The sequence below is a fragment of the Carassius carassius genome, chromosome 22 (genome assembly GCF_963082965.1).
Source record: "Carassius carassius chromosome 22, fCarCar2.1, whole genome shotgun sequence".
In the NCBI taxonomy this organism is placed as follows: Eukaryota; Metazoa; Chordata; class Actinopteri; order Cypriniformes; family Cyprinidae; genus Carassius; species Carassius carassius.
This window is the reverse complement of record NC_081776.1, coordinates 22,365,174-22,379,095: the sequence shown is the minus strand read 5'-3', so window position 1 is coordinate 22,379,095 and position 13,922 is coordinate 22,365,174. Positions and strand designations below refer to the sequence as shown.

Below are 13,922 nucleotides of genomic sequence, written 5' to 3'. Positions count from 1 at the left end.
TCTGATGCGAACAGCTATTGGTAGCCAGTGCAAAATTATGAAGAGAGGTGTGACGTGGGCTCTCTTTGGCTCGTTTAAGACCACTCTCGCTGCTGCATCCTGGATCAGTTGCAGAGGCTTGATAGTACGTGCCGGAAGACCCGCCAAGGGAGCATAACAGTAGCCCAGTCTGGAGAAAACAAAGAGCTTGGACAAGGAGTTGTGTGGCCTGCTCTGATCGGAAGGGTCTAATCTTCCGAACTTTGTATAAGGCAAATCTGCAGGACCGGGCCAGTGCAGCAATATGGCCTTTGAAACTTCACAAAACCTCAGGAGGATGTGGCCATGTGTTACATGAATATGAGAGGGATGCTATTACTGCCTTCATTCAGTGTTAGTCAGCATGAATGCAGAATTTTCACTTCATTGTATATAAAAGGATGGCACGGGTCTACACGCAATGTCGCTGGATGAGATTCAGGGAATTTACCTGGAACCTCACAGTTTTCCACAAAACCTCATTTCACCTGCCCTGAAGAGGAGCTGTGGCATTTTGCCCCCAGGAGACACAGGGAAACCCACACGGAAGGGGACAGAGAACCTCACTCTTTCTTTCTTAGCCACGGGTGTCAAACTCAGTCCCTGGAAGGCCGGAGACCTGCAGAGTTTAGATTCAAGCCTGATTGAACACACCTGATCCAACTAATCATGGCCTTCAGGCTCATTTGAAAACTACATGCCTTGTGTGTTTGAGAAGGGTTGGAACAACACTCTACAGGGCTCGGGCCCTAAAGGAATTTAGTTTGATACCCCTGGTCTAAGCGCTCTCAGTGATCAGAAAAAAAGCACCACTCTGCCCCATGTGAGGCTCGAACTCACGATCTTCAGATTATGAGACTGACGCGCTGCCTAACTGCGCCAACGAGGCTTGTGGGATAAAGGGCGCCCAAACAGAGAATAAGTAGCTTCTAGATCCTTGCATTCAGGTGTGGCTCCAACAGGCCATCCCTAGCCAATCAAGGGTGTTAGGATGGCCGAGCGGTCTAAGGCGCTGCGTTCAGGTCGCAGTCTCCCCTGGAGGCGTGGGTTCGAATCCCACTTCTGACAGATCTATCCTTTGGCTGCAGACAGAGACTTCAGTCTTCTGCTACGTTGAGCCAGCAGGATGTTAACTTTGACAAAACACAGCATTTTGGCAAATGCTAGTATTCATTGGGCAGCCGTTGAAGACAAGGATGAGTTTTTAGACACTTTTTGAAAATGGTTAAAGCCTCCGCTGATTGAATTGAGATAGGCAAGCCGATCCACCAGCTGGGAACAGTCCAGGAAAAGGTCCTTGAGAGTGATTTTGTGCCTCTTTGGGATGGCACCACGAGGCGTCGTTCACTTGCAGAACGCAAGCATAGGTCTGAACCTGCGACTTTAGGTATATTGCTGCAGAGCCAGTGGTTATCTTTTAGGCAAACATCAGTATCTTGAATCTGATGCGAACAGCTATTGGTAGCCAGTGCAAAATTATGAAGAAAGGTGTGACGTGGGCTTTCTTTGGCTCGTTTAAGACCACTCTCGCTGCTGCATCCTGGATCAGTTGCAGAGGCTTGATAGTACGTGCCGGAAGACCCGCCAAGGGAGCATAACAGTAGCCCAGTCTGGAGAAAACAAAGAGCTTGGACAAGGAGTTGTGTGGCCTGCTCTGATCGGAAGGGTCTAATCTTCCGAACTTTGTATAAGGCAAATCTGCAGGACCGGGCCAGTGCAGCAATATGGCCATTGAAACTTCACAAAACCTCAGGAGGATGTGGCCATGTGTTACATGAATATGAGAGGGATGCTATTACTGCCTTCATTCAGTGTTAGCCAGCATGAATGCAGTATTTTCACTTCATTGTGTACAAAAGGATGGCACGGGTCTACACGCAATGTCGCTGGATGAGATTCAGGGAATTTACCTGGAACCTCACAGTTTTCCACAAAACATCATTTCACCTTCCCTGAAGAGGAGCTGTGGCCTTTTGCCCCCAGGAGACACAGGGAAACCCACACAGAAGGGGACAGAGAACCTCACTCTTTCTTTCTAAGCCACGGGTGTCAAACTCATTCCCTGGAAGGCCGGAGACCTGCAGAGTTTAGATTCAAGCCTGATTGAACACACCTGATCCAACTAATCATGGCCTTCAGGCTCATTTGAAAACTACATGCCTTGTGTGTTTGAGAAGGGTTGGAAGAACACTCTACAGGGCTCGGGCCCTAAAGGAATTTAGTTTGATACCCCTGGTCTAAGCGCTCTCAGTGATCAGAAAAAAGCACCACTCTGCCCCGTGTGAGGCTCGAACTCACGACCTTCAGATTATGAGACTGACGCGCTGCCTAACTGCGCCAACGAGGCTTGTGGGCTAAAGGGCGCCCAAACAGAGAATAAGTAGCTTCTAGATCCGTGCATTCAGGTGTGGCTCCAACAGGCCATCCCTAGCCAACCAAGTGTGTCAGGATGGCCGAGCGGTCTAAGGCGCTGCGTTCAGGTCGCAGTCTCCCCTGGAGGCGTGGTTTTGAATCCCACTTCTGACAGATCTATCCTTTGGCTGCAGACAGAGACTTCAGTCTTCTGCTACGTTGAGCCAGCAGGGCGTTAACTTTGACAAAACACAGCATTTGGCAAATGCTAGTATTCATTGGGCAGAAGTTGAAGACAAGGATGAGTTTTTAGACACTTTTTGAAAATGGTTAAAGCCTCCGCTGATTGAATTGAGATAGGCAAGCCGATCCACCAGCTGGGAACAGTCCAGGAAAAGGTCCTTGAGAGTGATTTTGTGCCTCTTTGGGATGGCACCACGAGGCGTCGTTCACTTGCAGAACGCAAGCATAGGTCTGAACCAGCGACTTTAGGTATATTGCTGCAGAGCCAGTGGTTATCTTGTAGGCAAACATCAGTATCTTGAATCTGATGCGAACAGCTATTGGTAGCCAGTGCAAAATTATGAAGAGAGGTGTGACGTGGGCTTTCTTTGGCTCGTTGAAGACCACTCTCGCTGCTGCATCCTGGATCAGTTGCAGAGGCTTGATAGTACGTGCCGGAAGACCCGCCAAGGGAGCATAACAGTAGCCCAGTCTGGAGAAAACAAAGAGCTTGGACAAGGAGTTGTGTGGCCTGCTCTGATCGGAAGGGTCTAATCTCCCGAACGTTGTATAAGGCAAATCTGCAGGACCGGGCCAGTGCAGCAATACGGCCTTTGAAACTTCACAAAACCTCAGGACGACGTGGCCATGTGTTACATGAATATGAGAGGGATTCTATTACTGCCTTCATGCAGTGTTAGCCAGCATGAATGCAGAATTTTCACTTCATTGTATATGAAAGGATGGCACGGGTCTACACGCAATGTCGCTGGATGAGATTCAGGGAATTTACCTGGAACCTCACAGTTTTCCACAAAACCTCATTTCACCTGCCCTGAAGAGGAGCTGTGGCATTTTGCCCCCAGGAGACACAGGGAAACCCACACAGAAGGGGACAGAGAACCTCACTCTTTCTTTCTTAGCCACGGGTGTCAAACTCAGTCCCTTGCAGAACGCAAGCATAGGTCTGAACCAGTGACTTTAGGTATATTGCTGCAGAGCCAGTGGTTATCTTGTAGGCAAACATCAGTATCTTGAATCTGATGCGAACAGCTATTGGTAGCCAGTGCAAAATTATGAAGAGAGGTGTGACGTGGGCTTTCTTTGGCTCGTTTAAGACCACTCTCGCTGCTGCATCCTGGATCAGTTGCAGAGGCTTGATAGTACGTGCCGGAAGACCCGCCAAGGGAGCATAACAGTAGCCCAGTCTGGAGAAAACAAAGAGCTTGGACAAGGAGTTGTGTGGCCTGCTCTGATCGGAAGGGTCTAATCTTCAGAACTTTGTATAAGGCAAATCTGCAGGACCGGGCCAGTGCAGCAATATGGCCTTTGAAACTTCACAAAACCTCAGGAGGATGTGGCCATGTGTTACATGAATATGAGAGGGATGCTATTACTGCCTTCATTCAGTGTTAGCAAGCATGAATGCAGAATTTTCACTTCATTGTATATAAAAGGATGGCACGGGTCTACACGCAATGTCGCTGGATGAGATTCAGGGAATTTACCTGGAACCTCACAGTTTTCCACAAAACATCATTTCACCTGCCCTGAAGAGGAGCTGTGGCCTTTTGCCCCCAGGAGACACAGGGAAACCCACACGGAAGGGGACAGAGAACCTCACTCTTTCTTTCTTAGCCACGGGTGTCAAACTCAGTCCCTGGAAGGCCGGAGACCTGCAGAGTTTAGATTCAAGCCTGATTGAACACACCTGATCCAACTAATCATGGCCTTCAGGCTCATTTGAAAACTACATGCCTTGTGTGTTTGAGAAGGGTTGGAACAACACTCTACAGGGCTCGGGCCCTAAAGGAATTTAGTTTGATACCCCTGGTCTAAGCGCTCTCAGTGATCAGAAAAAAAGCACCACTCTGCCCCATGTGAGGCTCGAACTCACAATCTTCAGATTATGAGACTGACGCGCTGCCTAACTGCGCCAACGAGGCTTGTGGGATAAAGGGCGCCCAAACAGAGAATAAGTAGCTTCTAGATCCTTGCATTCAGGTGTGGCTCCAACAGGCCATCCCTAGCCAATCAAGGGTGTCAGGATGGCCGAGGGGTCTAAGGCGCTGCGTTCAGGTCGCAGTCTCCCCTGGAGGCGTGGGTTCGAATCCCACTTCTGACAGATCTATCCTTTGGCTGCAGACAGAGACTTCAGTCTTCTGCTACGTTGAGCCAGCAGGATGTTAACTTTGACAAAACACAGCATTTTGGCAAATGCTAGTATTTATTGGGCAGCCGTTGAAGACAAGGATGAGTTTTTAGACACTTTTTGAAAATGGTTAAAGCCTCCGCTGATTGAATTGAGATAGGCAAGCCGATCCACCAGCTGGGAACAGTCCAGGAAAAGGTCCTTGAGAGTGATTTTGTGCCTCTTTGGGATGGCACCACGAGGCGTCGTTCACTTGCAGAACGCAAGCATAGGTCTGAACCAGCGACTTTAGGTATATTGCTGCAGAGCCAGTGGTTATCTTTTAGGCAAACATCAGTATCTTGAATCTGATGCGAACAGCTATTGGTAGCCAGTGCAAAATTATGAAGAAAGGTGTGACGTGGGCTTTCTTTGGCTCGTTTAAGACCACTCTCGCTGCTGCATCCTGGATCAGTTGCAGAGGCTTGATAGTACGTGCCGGAAGACCCACCAAGGGAGCATAACAGTAGCCCAGTCTGGAGAAAACAAAGAGCTTGGACAAGGAGTTGTGTGGCCTGCTCTGATCGGAAGGGTCTAATCTTCCGAACTTTGTATAAGGCAAATCTGCAGGACCGGGCCAGTGCAGCAATATGGCCATTGAAACTTCACAAAACCTCAGGAGGATGTGGCCATGTGTTACATGAATATGAGAGGGATGCTATTACTGCCTTCATTCAGTGTTAGCCAGCATGAATGCAGTATTTTCACTTCATTGTGTACAAAAGGATGGCACGGGTCTACACGCAATGTCGCTGGATGAGATTCAGGGAATTTACCTGGAACCTCACAGTTTTCCACAAAACATCATTTCACCTTCCCTGAAGAGGAGCTGTGGCCTTTTGCCCCCAGGAGACACAGGGAAACCCACACAGAAGGGGACAGAGAACCTCACTCTTTCTTTCTAAGCCACGGGTGTCAAACTCATTCCCTGGAAGGCCGGAGACCTGCAGAGTTTAGATTCAAGCCTGATTGAACACACCTGATCCAACTAATCATGGCCTTCAGGCTCATTTGAAAACTACATGCCTTGTGTGTTTGAGAAGGGTTGGAAGAACACTCTACAGGGCTCGGGCCCTAAAGGAATTTAGTTTGATACCCCTGGTCTAAGCGCTCTCAGTGATCAGAAAAAAGCACCACTCTGCCCCGTGTGAGGCTCGAACTCACGACCTTCAGATTATGAGACTGACGCGCTGCCTAACTGCGCCAACGAGGCTTGTGGGCTAAAGGGCGCCCAAACAGAGAATAAGTAGCTTCTAGATCCGTGCATTCAGGTGTGGCTCCAACAGGCCATCCCTAGCCAACCAAGTGTGTCAGGATGGCCGAGCGGTCTAAGGCGCTGCGTTCAGGTCGCAGTCTCCCCTGGAGGCGTGGTTTCGAATCCCACTTCTGACAGATCTATCCTTTGGCTGCAGACAGAGACTTCAGTCTTCTGCTACGTTGAGCCAGCAGGGCGTTAACTTTGACAAAACACAGCATTTGGCAAATGCTAGTATTCATTGGGCAGAAGTTGAAGACAAGGATGAGTTTTTAGACACTTTTTGAAAATGGTTAAAGCCTCCGCTGATTGAATTGAGATAGGCAAGCCGATCCACCAGCTGGGAACAGTCCAGGAAAAGGTCCTTGAGAGTGATTTTGTGCCTCTTTGGGATGGCACCACGAGGCGTCGTTCACTTGCAGAACGCAAGCATAGGTCTAAACCAGCGACTTTAGGTATATTGCTGCAGAGCCAGTGGTTATCTTGTAGGCAAACATCAGTATCTTGAATCTGATGCGAACAGCTATTGGTAGCCAGTGCAAAATTATGAAGAGAGGTGTGACGTGGGCTTTCTTTGGCTCGTTGAAGACCACTCTCGCTGCTGCATCCTGGATCAGTTGCAGAGGCTTGATAGTACGTGCCGGAAGACCCGCCAAGGGAGCATAACAGTAGCCCAGTCTGGAGAAAACAAAGAGCTTGGACAAGGAGTTGTGTGGCCTGCTCTGATCGGAAGGGTCTAATCTCCCGAACGTTGTATAAGGCAAATCTGCAGGACCGGGCCAGTGCAGCAATACGGCCTTTGAAACTTCACAAAACCTCAGGACGACGTGGCCATGTGTTACATGAATATGAGAGGGATTCTATTACTGCCTTCATGCAGTGTTAGCCAGCATGAATGCAGAATTTTCACTTCATTGTATATGAAAGGATGGCACGGGTCTACACGCAATGTCGCTGGATGAGATTCAGGGAATTTACCTGGAACCTCACAGTTTTCCACAAAACCTCATTTCACCTGCCCTGAAGAGGAGCTGTGGCATTTTGCCCCCAGGAGACACAGGGAAACCCACACGGAAGGGGACAGAGAACCTCACTCTTTCTTTCTTAGCCACGGGTGTCAAACTCAGTCCCTTGCAGAACGCAAGCATAGGTCTGAACCAGTGACTTTAGGTATATTGCTGCAGAGCCAGTGGTTATCTTGTAGGCAAACATCAGTATCTTGAATCTGATGCGAACAGCTATTGGTAGCCAGTGCAAAATTATGAAGAGAGGTGTGACGTGGGCTTTCTTTGGCTCGTTTAAGACCACTCTCGCTGCTGCATCCTGGATCAGTTGCAGAGGCTTGATAGTACGTGCCGGAAGACCCGCCAAGGGAGCATAACAGTAGCCCAGTCTGGAGAAAACAAAGAGCTTGGACAAGGAGTTGTGTGGCCTGCTCTGATCGGAAGGGTCTAATCTTCAGAACTTTGTATAAGGCAAATCTGCAGGACCGGGCCAGTGCAGCAATATGGCCTTTGAAACTTCACAAAACCTCAGGAGGATGTGGCCATGTGTTACATGAATATGAGAGGGATGCTATTACTGCCTTCATTCAGTGTTAGCAAGCATGAATGCAGAATTTTCACTTCATTGTATATAAAAGGATGGCACGGGTCTACACGCAATGTCGCTGGATGAGATTCAGGGAATTTACCTGGAACCTCACAGTTTTCCACAAAACATCATTTCACCTGCCCTGAAGAGGAGCTGTGGCCTTTTGCCCCCAGGAGACACAGGGAAACCCACACGGAAGGGGACAGAGAACCTCACTCTTTCTTTCTTAGCCACGGGTGTCAAACTCAGTCCCTGGAAGGCCGGAGACCTGCAGAGTTTAGATTCAAGCCTGATTGAACACACCTGATCCAACTAATCATGGCCTTCAGGCTCATTTGAAAACTACATGCCTTGTGTGTTTGAGAAGGGTTGGAACAACACTCTACAGGGCTCGGGCCCTAAAGGAATTTAGTTTGATACCCCTGGTCTAAGCGCTCTCAGTGATCAGAAAAAAAGCACCACTCTGCCCCATGTGAGGCTCGAACTCACGATTTTCAGATTATGAGACTGACGCGCTGCCTAACTGCGCCAACGAGGCTTGTGGGATAAAGGGCGCCCAAACAGAGAATAAGTAGCTTCTAGATCCTTGCATTCAGGTGTGGCTCCAACAGGCCATCCCTAGCCAATCAAGGGTGTCAGGATGGCCGAGGGGTCTAAGGCGCTGCGTTCAGGTCGCAGTCTCCCCTGGAGGCGTGGGTTCGAATCCCACTTCTGACAGATCTATCCTTTGGCTGCAGACAGAGACTTCAGTCTTCTGCTACGTTGAGCCAGCAGGATGTTAACTTTGACAAAACACAGCATTTTGGCAAATGCTAGTATTCATTGGGCAGCCGTTGAAGACAAGGATGAGTTTTTAGACACTTTTTGAAAATGGTTAAAGCCTCCGCTGATTGAATTGAGATAGGCAAGCCGATCCACCAGCTGGGAACAGTCCAGGAAAAGGTCCTTGAGAGTGATTTTGTGCCTCTTTGGGATGGCACCACGAGGCGTCGTTCACTTGCAGAACGCAAGCATAGGTCTGAACCAGCGACTTTAGGTATATTGCTGCAGAGCCAGTGGTTATCTTTTAGGCAAACATCAGTATCTTGAATCTGATGCGAACAGCTATTGGTAGCCAGTGCAAAATTATGAAGAAAGGTGTGACGTGGGCTTTCTTTGGCTCGTTTAAGACCACTCTCGCTGCTGCATCCTGGATCAGTTGCAGAGGCTTGATAGTACGTGCCGGAAGACCCGCCAAGGGAGCATAACAGTAGCCCAGTCTGGAGAAAACAAAGAGCTTGGACAAGGAGTTGTGTGGCCTGCTCTGATCGGAAGGGTCTAATCTTCCGAACTTTGTATAAGGCAAATCTGCAGGACCGGGCCAGTGCAGCAATATGGCCATTGAAACTTCACAAAACCTCAGGAGGATGTGGCCATGTGTTACATGAATATGAGAGGGATGCTATTACTGCCTTCATTCAGTGTTAGCCAGCATGAATGCAGTATTTTCACTTCATTGTGTACAAAAGGATGGCACGGGTCTACACGCAATGTCGCTGGATGAGATTCAGGGAATTTACCTGGAACCTCACAGTTTTCCACAAAACATCATTTCACCTTCCCTGAAGAGGAGCTGTGGCCTTTTGCCCCCAGGAGACACAGGGAAACCCACACAGAAGGGGACAGAGAACCTCACTCTTTCTTTCTAAGCCACGGGTGTCAAACTCAGTCCCTGGAAGGCCGGAGACCTGCAGAGTTTAGATTCAAGCCTGATTGAACACACCTGATCCAACTAATCATGGCCTTCAGGCTCATTTGAAAACTACATGCCTTGTGTGTTTGAGAAGGGTTGGAAGAACACTCTACAGGGCTCGGGCCCTAAAGGAATTTAGTTTGATACCCCTGGTCTAAGCGCTCTCAGTGATCAGAAAAAAGCACCACTCTGCCCCGTGTGAGGCTCGAACTCACGACCTTCAGATTATGAGACTGACGCGCTGCCTAACTGCGCCAACGAGGCTTGTGGGCTAAAGGGCGCCCAAACAGAGAATAAGTAGCTTCTAGATCCGTGCATTCAGGTGTGGCTCCAACAGGCCATCCCTAGCCAACCAAGTGTGTCAGGATGGCCGAGCGGTCTAAGGCGCTGCGTTCAGGTCGCAGTCTCCCCTGGAGGCGTGGTTTCGAATCCCACTTCTGACAGATCTATCCTTTGGCTGCAGACAGAGACTTCAGTCTTCTGCTACGTTGAGCCAGCAGGGCGTTAACTTTGACAAAACACAGCATTTGGCAAATGCTAGTATTCATTGGGCAGAAGTTGAAGACAAGGATGAGTTTTTAGACACTTTTTGAAAATAGTTAAAGCCTCCGCTGATTGAATTGAGATAGGCAAGCCGATCCACCAGCTGGGAACAGTCCAGGAAAAGGTCCTTGAGAGTGATTTTGTGCCTCTTTGGGATGGCACCACGAGGCGTCGTTCACTTGCAGAACGCAAGCATAGGTCTGAACCAGCGACTTTAGGTATATTGCTGCAGAGCCAGTGGTTATCTTGTAGGCAAACATCAGTATCTTGAATCTGATGCGAACAGCTATTGGTAGCCAGTGCAAAATTATGAAGAGAGGTGTGACGTGGGCTTTCTTTGGCTCGTTGAAGACCACTCTCGCTGCTGCATCCTGGATCAGTTGCAGAGGCTTGATAGTACGTGCCGGAAGACCCGCCAAGGGAGCATAACAGTAGCCCAGTCTGGAGAAAACAAAGAGCTTGGACAAGGAGTTGTGTGGCCTGCTCTGATCGGAAGGGTCTAATCTCCCGAACGTTGTATAAGGCAAATCTGCAGGACCGGGCCAGTGCAGCAATACGGCCTTTGAAACTTCACAAAACCTCAGGACGACGTGGCCATGTGTTACATGAATATGAGAGGGATTCTATTACTGCCTTCATGCAGTGTTAGCCAGCATGAATGCAGAATTTTCACTTCATTGTATATGAAAGGATGGCACGGGTCTACACGCAATGTCGCTGGATGAGATTCAGGGAATTTACCTGGAACCTCACAGTTTTCCACAAAACCTCATTTCACCTGCCCTGAAGAGGAGCTGTGGCATTTTGCCCCCAGGAGACACAGGGAAACCCACACGGAAGGGGACAGAGAACCTCACTCTTTCTTTCTTAGCCACGGGTGTCAAACTCAGTCCCTTGCAGAACGCAAGCATAGGTCTGAACCAGTGACTTTAGGTATATTGCTGCAGAGCCAGTGGTTATCTTGTAGGCAAACATCAGTATCTTGAATCTGATGCGAACAGCTATTGGTAGCCAGTGCAAAATTATGAAGAGAGGTGTGACGTGGGCTTTCTTTGGCTCGTTTAAGACCACTCTCGCTGCTGCATCCTGGATCAGTTGCAGAGGCTTGATAGTACGTGCCGGAAGACCCGCCAAGGGAGCATAACAGTAGCCCAGTCTGGAGAAAACAAAGTGCTTGGACAAGGAGTTGTGTGGCCTGCTCTGATCGGAAGGGTCTAATCTTCAGAACTTTGTATAAGGCAAATCTGCAGGACCGGGCCAGTGCAGCAATATGGCCTTTGAAACTTCACAAAACCTCAGGAGGATGTGGCCATGTGTTACATGAATATGAGAGGGATGCTATTACTGCCTTCATTCAGTGTTAGCAAGCATGAATGCAGAATTTTCACTTCATTGTATATAAAAGGATGGCACGGGTCTACACGCAATGTCGCTGGATGAGATTCAGGAAATTTACCTAGAACCTCACAGTTTTCCACAAAACATCATTTCACCTGCCCTGAAGAGGAGCTGTGGCCTTTTGCCCCCAGGAGACACAGGGAAACCCACACGGAAGGGGACAGAGAACCTCACTCTTTCTTTCTTAGCCACGGGTGTCAAACTCAGTCCCTGGAAGGCCGGAGACCTGCAGAGTTTAGATTCAAGCCTGATTGAACACACCTGATCCAACTAATCATGGCCTTCAGGCTCATTTGAAAACTACATGCCTTGTGTGTTTGAGAAGGGTTGGAACAACACTCTACAGGGCTCGGGCCCTAAAGGAATTTAGTTTGATACCCCTGGTCTAAGCGCTCTCAGTGATCAGAAAAAAAGCACCACTCTGCCCCATGTGAGGCTCGAACTCACGATCTTCAGATTATGAGACTGACGCGCTGCCTAACTGCGCCAACGAGGCTTGTGGGATAAAGGGCGCCCAAACAGAGAATAAGTAGCTTCTAGATCCTTGCATTCAGGTGTGGCTCCAACAGGCCATCCCTAGCCAATCAAGGGTGTCAGGATGGCCGAGCGGTCTAAGGCGCTGCGTTCAGGTCGCAGTCTCCCCTGGAGGCGTGGGTTCGAATCCCACTTCTGACAGATCTATCCTTTGGCTGCAGACAGAGACTTCAGTCTTCTGCTACGTTGAGCCAGCAGGATGTTAACTTTGACAAAACACAGCATTTTGGCAAATGCTAGTATTCATTGGGCAGCCGTTGAAGACAAGGATGAGTTTTTAGACACTTTTTGAAAATGGTTAAAGCCTCCGCTGATTGAATTGAGATAGGCAAGCCGATCCACCAGCTGGGAACAGTCCAGGAAAAGGTCCTTGAGAGTGATTTTGTGCCTCTTTGGGATGGCACCACGAGGCGTCGTTCACTTGCAGAACGCAAGCATAGGTCTGAACCAGCGACTTTAGGTATATTGCTGCAGAGCCAGTGGTTATCTTTTAGGCAAACATCAGTATCTTGAATCTGATGCGAACAGCTATTGGTAGCCAGTGCAAAATTATGAAGAAAGGTGTGACGTGGGCTTTCTTTGGCTCGTTTAAGACCACTCTCGCTGCTGCATCCTGGATCAGTTGCAGAGGCTTGATAGTACGTGCCGGAAGACCCGCCAAGGGAGCATAACAGTAGCCCAGTCTGGAGAAAACAAAGAGCTTGGACAAGGAGTTGTGTGGCCTGCTCTGATCGGAAGGGTCTAATCTTCCGAACTTTGTATAAGGCAAATCTGCAGGACCGGGCCAGTGCAGCAATATGGCCATTGAAACTTCACAAAACCTCAGGAGGATGTGGCCATGTGTTACATGAATATGAGAGGGATGCTATTACTGCCTTCATTCAGTGTTAGCCAGCATGAATGCAGTATTTTAACTTCATTGTGTACAAAAGGATGGCACGGGTCTACACGCAATGTCGCTGGATGAGATTCAGGGAATTTACCTGGAACCTCACAGTTTTCCACAAAACATCATTTCACCTTCCCTGAAGAGGAGCTGTGGCCTTTTGCCCCCAGGAGACACAGGGAAACCCACACAGAAGGGGACAGAGAACCTCACTCTTTCTTTCTAAGCCACGGGTGTCAAACTCAGTCCCTGGAAGGCCGGAGACCTGCAGAGTTTAGATTCAAGCCTGATTGAACACACCTGATCCAACTAATCATGGCCTTCAGGCTCATTTGAAAACTACATGCCTTGTGTGTTTGAGAAGGGTTGGAAGAACACTCTACAGGGCTCGGGCCCTAAAGGAATTTAGTTTGATACCCCTGGTCTAAGCGCTCTCAGTGATCAGAAAAAAGCACCACTCTGCCCCGTGTGAGGCTCGAACTCACGACCTTCAGATTATGAGACTGACGCGCTGCCTAACTGCGCCAACGAGGCTTGTGGGCTAAAGGGCGCCCAAACAGAGAATAAGTAGCTTCTAGATCCGTGCATTCAGGTGTGGCTCCAACAGGCCATCCCTAGCCAACCAAGTGTGTCAGGATGGCCGAGCGGTCTAAGGCGCTGCGTTCAGGTCGCAGTCTCCCCTGGAGGCGTGGTTTCGAATCCCACTTCTGACAGATCTATCCTTTGGCTGCAGACAGAGACTTCAGTCTTCTGCTACGTTGAGCCAGCAGGGCGTTAACTTTGACAAAACACAGCATTTGGCAAATGCTAGTATTCATTGGGCAGAAGTTGAAGACAAGGATGAGTTTTTAGACACTTTTTGAAAATGGTTAAAGCCTCCGCTGATTGAATTGAGATAGGCAAGCCGATCCACCAGCTGGGAACAGTCCAGGAAAAGGTCCTTGAGAGTGATTTTGTGCCTCTTTGGGATGGCACCACGAGGCGTCGTTCACTTGCAGAACGCAAGCATAGGTCTGAACCAGCGACTTTAGGTATATTGCTGCAGAGCCAGTGGTTATCTTGTAGGCAAACATCAGTATCTTGAATCTGATGCGAACAGCTATTGGTAGCCAGTGCAAAATTATGAAGAGAGGTGTGACGTGGGCTTTCTTTGGCTCGTTGAAGACCACTCTCGCTGCTGCATCCTGGATCAGTTGCA

The 13,922-nt window shown here is 49.0% G+C and overlaps 16 non-coding genes across 16 annotated transcripts; 8 read left to right on the top strand and 8 right to left on the bottom strand.

Moving 5' to 3' along the window:
• Positions 1 to 833: 833 nt before the first annotated feature.
• Positions 834 to 907, bottom strand: trnam-cau (transfer RNA methionine (anticodon CAU)). Its single transcript has one exon. It is a non-coding gene; the product is annotated as a tRNA-Met (tRNA).
• Positions 908 to 1,003: 96 nt separating this feature from the next.
• Positions 1,004 to 1,086, top strand: trnal-cag (transfer RNA leucine (anticodon CAG)). The gene has a single exon. It is a non-coding gene; the product is annotated as a tRNA-Leu (tRNA).
• Positions 1,087 to 2,291: 1,205 nt separating this feature from the next.
• On the bottom strand, positions 2,292 to 2,365 carry trnam-cau (transfer RNA methionine (anticodon CAU)). Its single transcript has one exon. It is a non-coding gene; the product is annotated as a tRNA-Met (tRNA).
• Positions 2,366 to 2,461: 96 nt separating this feature from the next.
• trnal-cag (transfer RNA leucine (anticodon CAG)) lies at positions 2,462 to 2,544 on the top strand. The gene has a single exon. It is a non-coding gene; the product is annotated as a tRNA-Leu (tRNA).
• Positions 2,545 to 4,464: 1,920 nt separating this feature from the next.
• On the bottom strand, positions 4,465 to 4,538 carry trnam-cau (transfer RNA methionine (anticodon CAU)). The gene has a single exon. It is a non-coding gene; the product is annotated as a tRNA-Met (tRNA).
• Positions 4,539 to 4,634: 96 nt separating this feature from the next.
• trnal-cag (transfer RNA leucine (anticodon CAG)) lies at positions 4,635 to 4,717 on the top strand. The gene has a single exon. It is a non-coding gene; the product is annotated as a tRNA-Leu (tRNA).
• A 1,205-nt stretch (positions 4,718 to 5,922) lies between these two features.
• trnam-cau (transfer RNA methionine (anticodon CAU)) lies at positions 5,923 to 5,996 on the bottom strand. Its single transcript has one exon. It is a non-coding gene; the product is annotated as a tRNA-Met (tRNA).
• Positions 5,997 to 6,092: 96 nt separating this feature from the next.
• Positions 6,093 to 6,175, top strand: trnal-cag (transfer RNA leucine (anticodon CAG)). The gene has a single exon. It is a non-coding gene; the product is annotated as a tRNA-Leu (tRNA).
• Positions 6,176 to 8,095: 1,920 nt separating this feature from the next.
• On the bottom strand, positions 8,096 to 8,169 carry trnam-cau (transfer RNA methionine (anticodon CAU)). The gene has a single exon. It is a non-coding gene; the product is annotated as a tRNA-Met (tRNA).
• A 96-nt stretch (positions 8,170 to 8,265) lies between these two features.
• trnal-cag (transfer RNA leucine (anticodon CAG)) lies at positions 8,266 to 8,348 on the top strand. Its single transcript has one exon. It is a non-coding gene; the product is annotated as a tRNA-Leu (tRNA).
• A 1,205-nt stretch (positions 8,349 to 9,553) lies between these two features.
• Positions 9,554 to 9,627, bottom strand: trnam-cau (transfer RNA methionine (anticodon CAU)). The gene has a single exon. It is a non-coding gene; the product is annotated as a tRNA-Met (tRNA).
• A 96-nt stretch (positions 9,628 to 9,723) lies between these two features.
• Positions 9,724 to 9,806, top strand: trnal-cag (transfer RNA leucine (anticodon CAG)). Its single transcript has one exon. It is a non-coding gene; the product is annotated as a tRNA-Leu (tRNA).
• A 1,920-nt stretch (positions 9,807 to 11,726) lies between these two features.
• On the bottom strand, positions 11,727 to 11,800 carry trnam-cau (transfer RNA methionine (anticodon CAU)). Its single transcript has one exon. It is a non-coding gene; the product is annotated as a tRNA-Met (tRNA).
• A 96-nt stretch (positions 11,801 to 11,896) lies between these two features.
• trnal-cag (transfer RNA leucine (anticodon CAG)) lies at positions 11,897 to 11,979 on the top strand. The gene has a single exon. It is a non-coding gene; the product is annotated as a tRNA-Leu (tRNA).
• A 1,205-nt stretch (positions 11,980 to 13,184) lies between these two features.
• trnam-cau (transfer RNA methionine (anticodon CAU)) lies at positions 13,185 to 13,258 on the bottom strand. The gene has a single exon. It is a non-coding gene; the product is annotated as a tRNA-Met (tRNA).
• A 96-nt stretch (positions 13,259 to 13,354) lies between these two features.
• trnal-cag (transfer RNA leucine (anticodon CAG)) lies at positions 13,355 to 13,437 on the top strand. Its single transcript has one exon. It is a non-coding gene; the product is annotated as a tRNA-Leu (tRNA).
• The last annotated feature ends 485 nt before the right edge of the window (positions 13,438 to 13,922 follow it).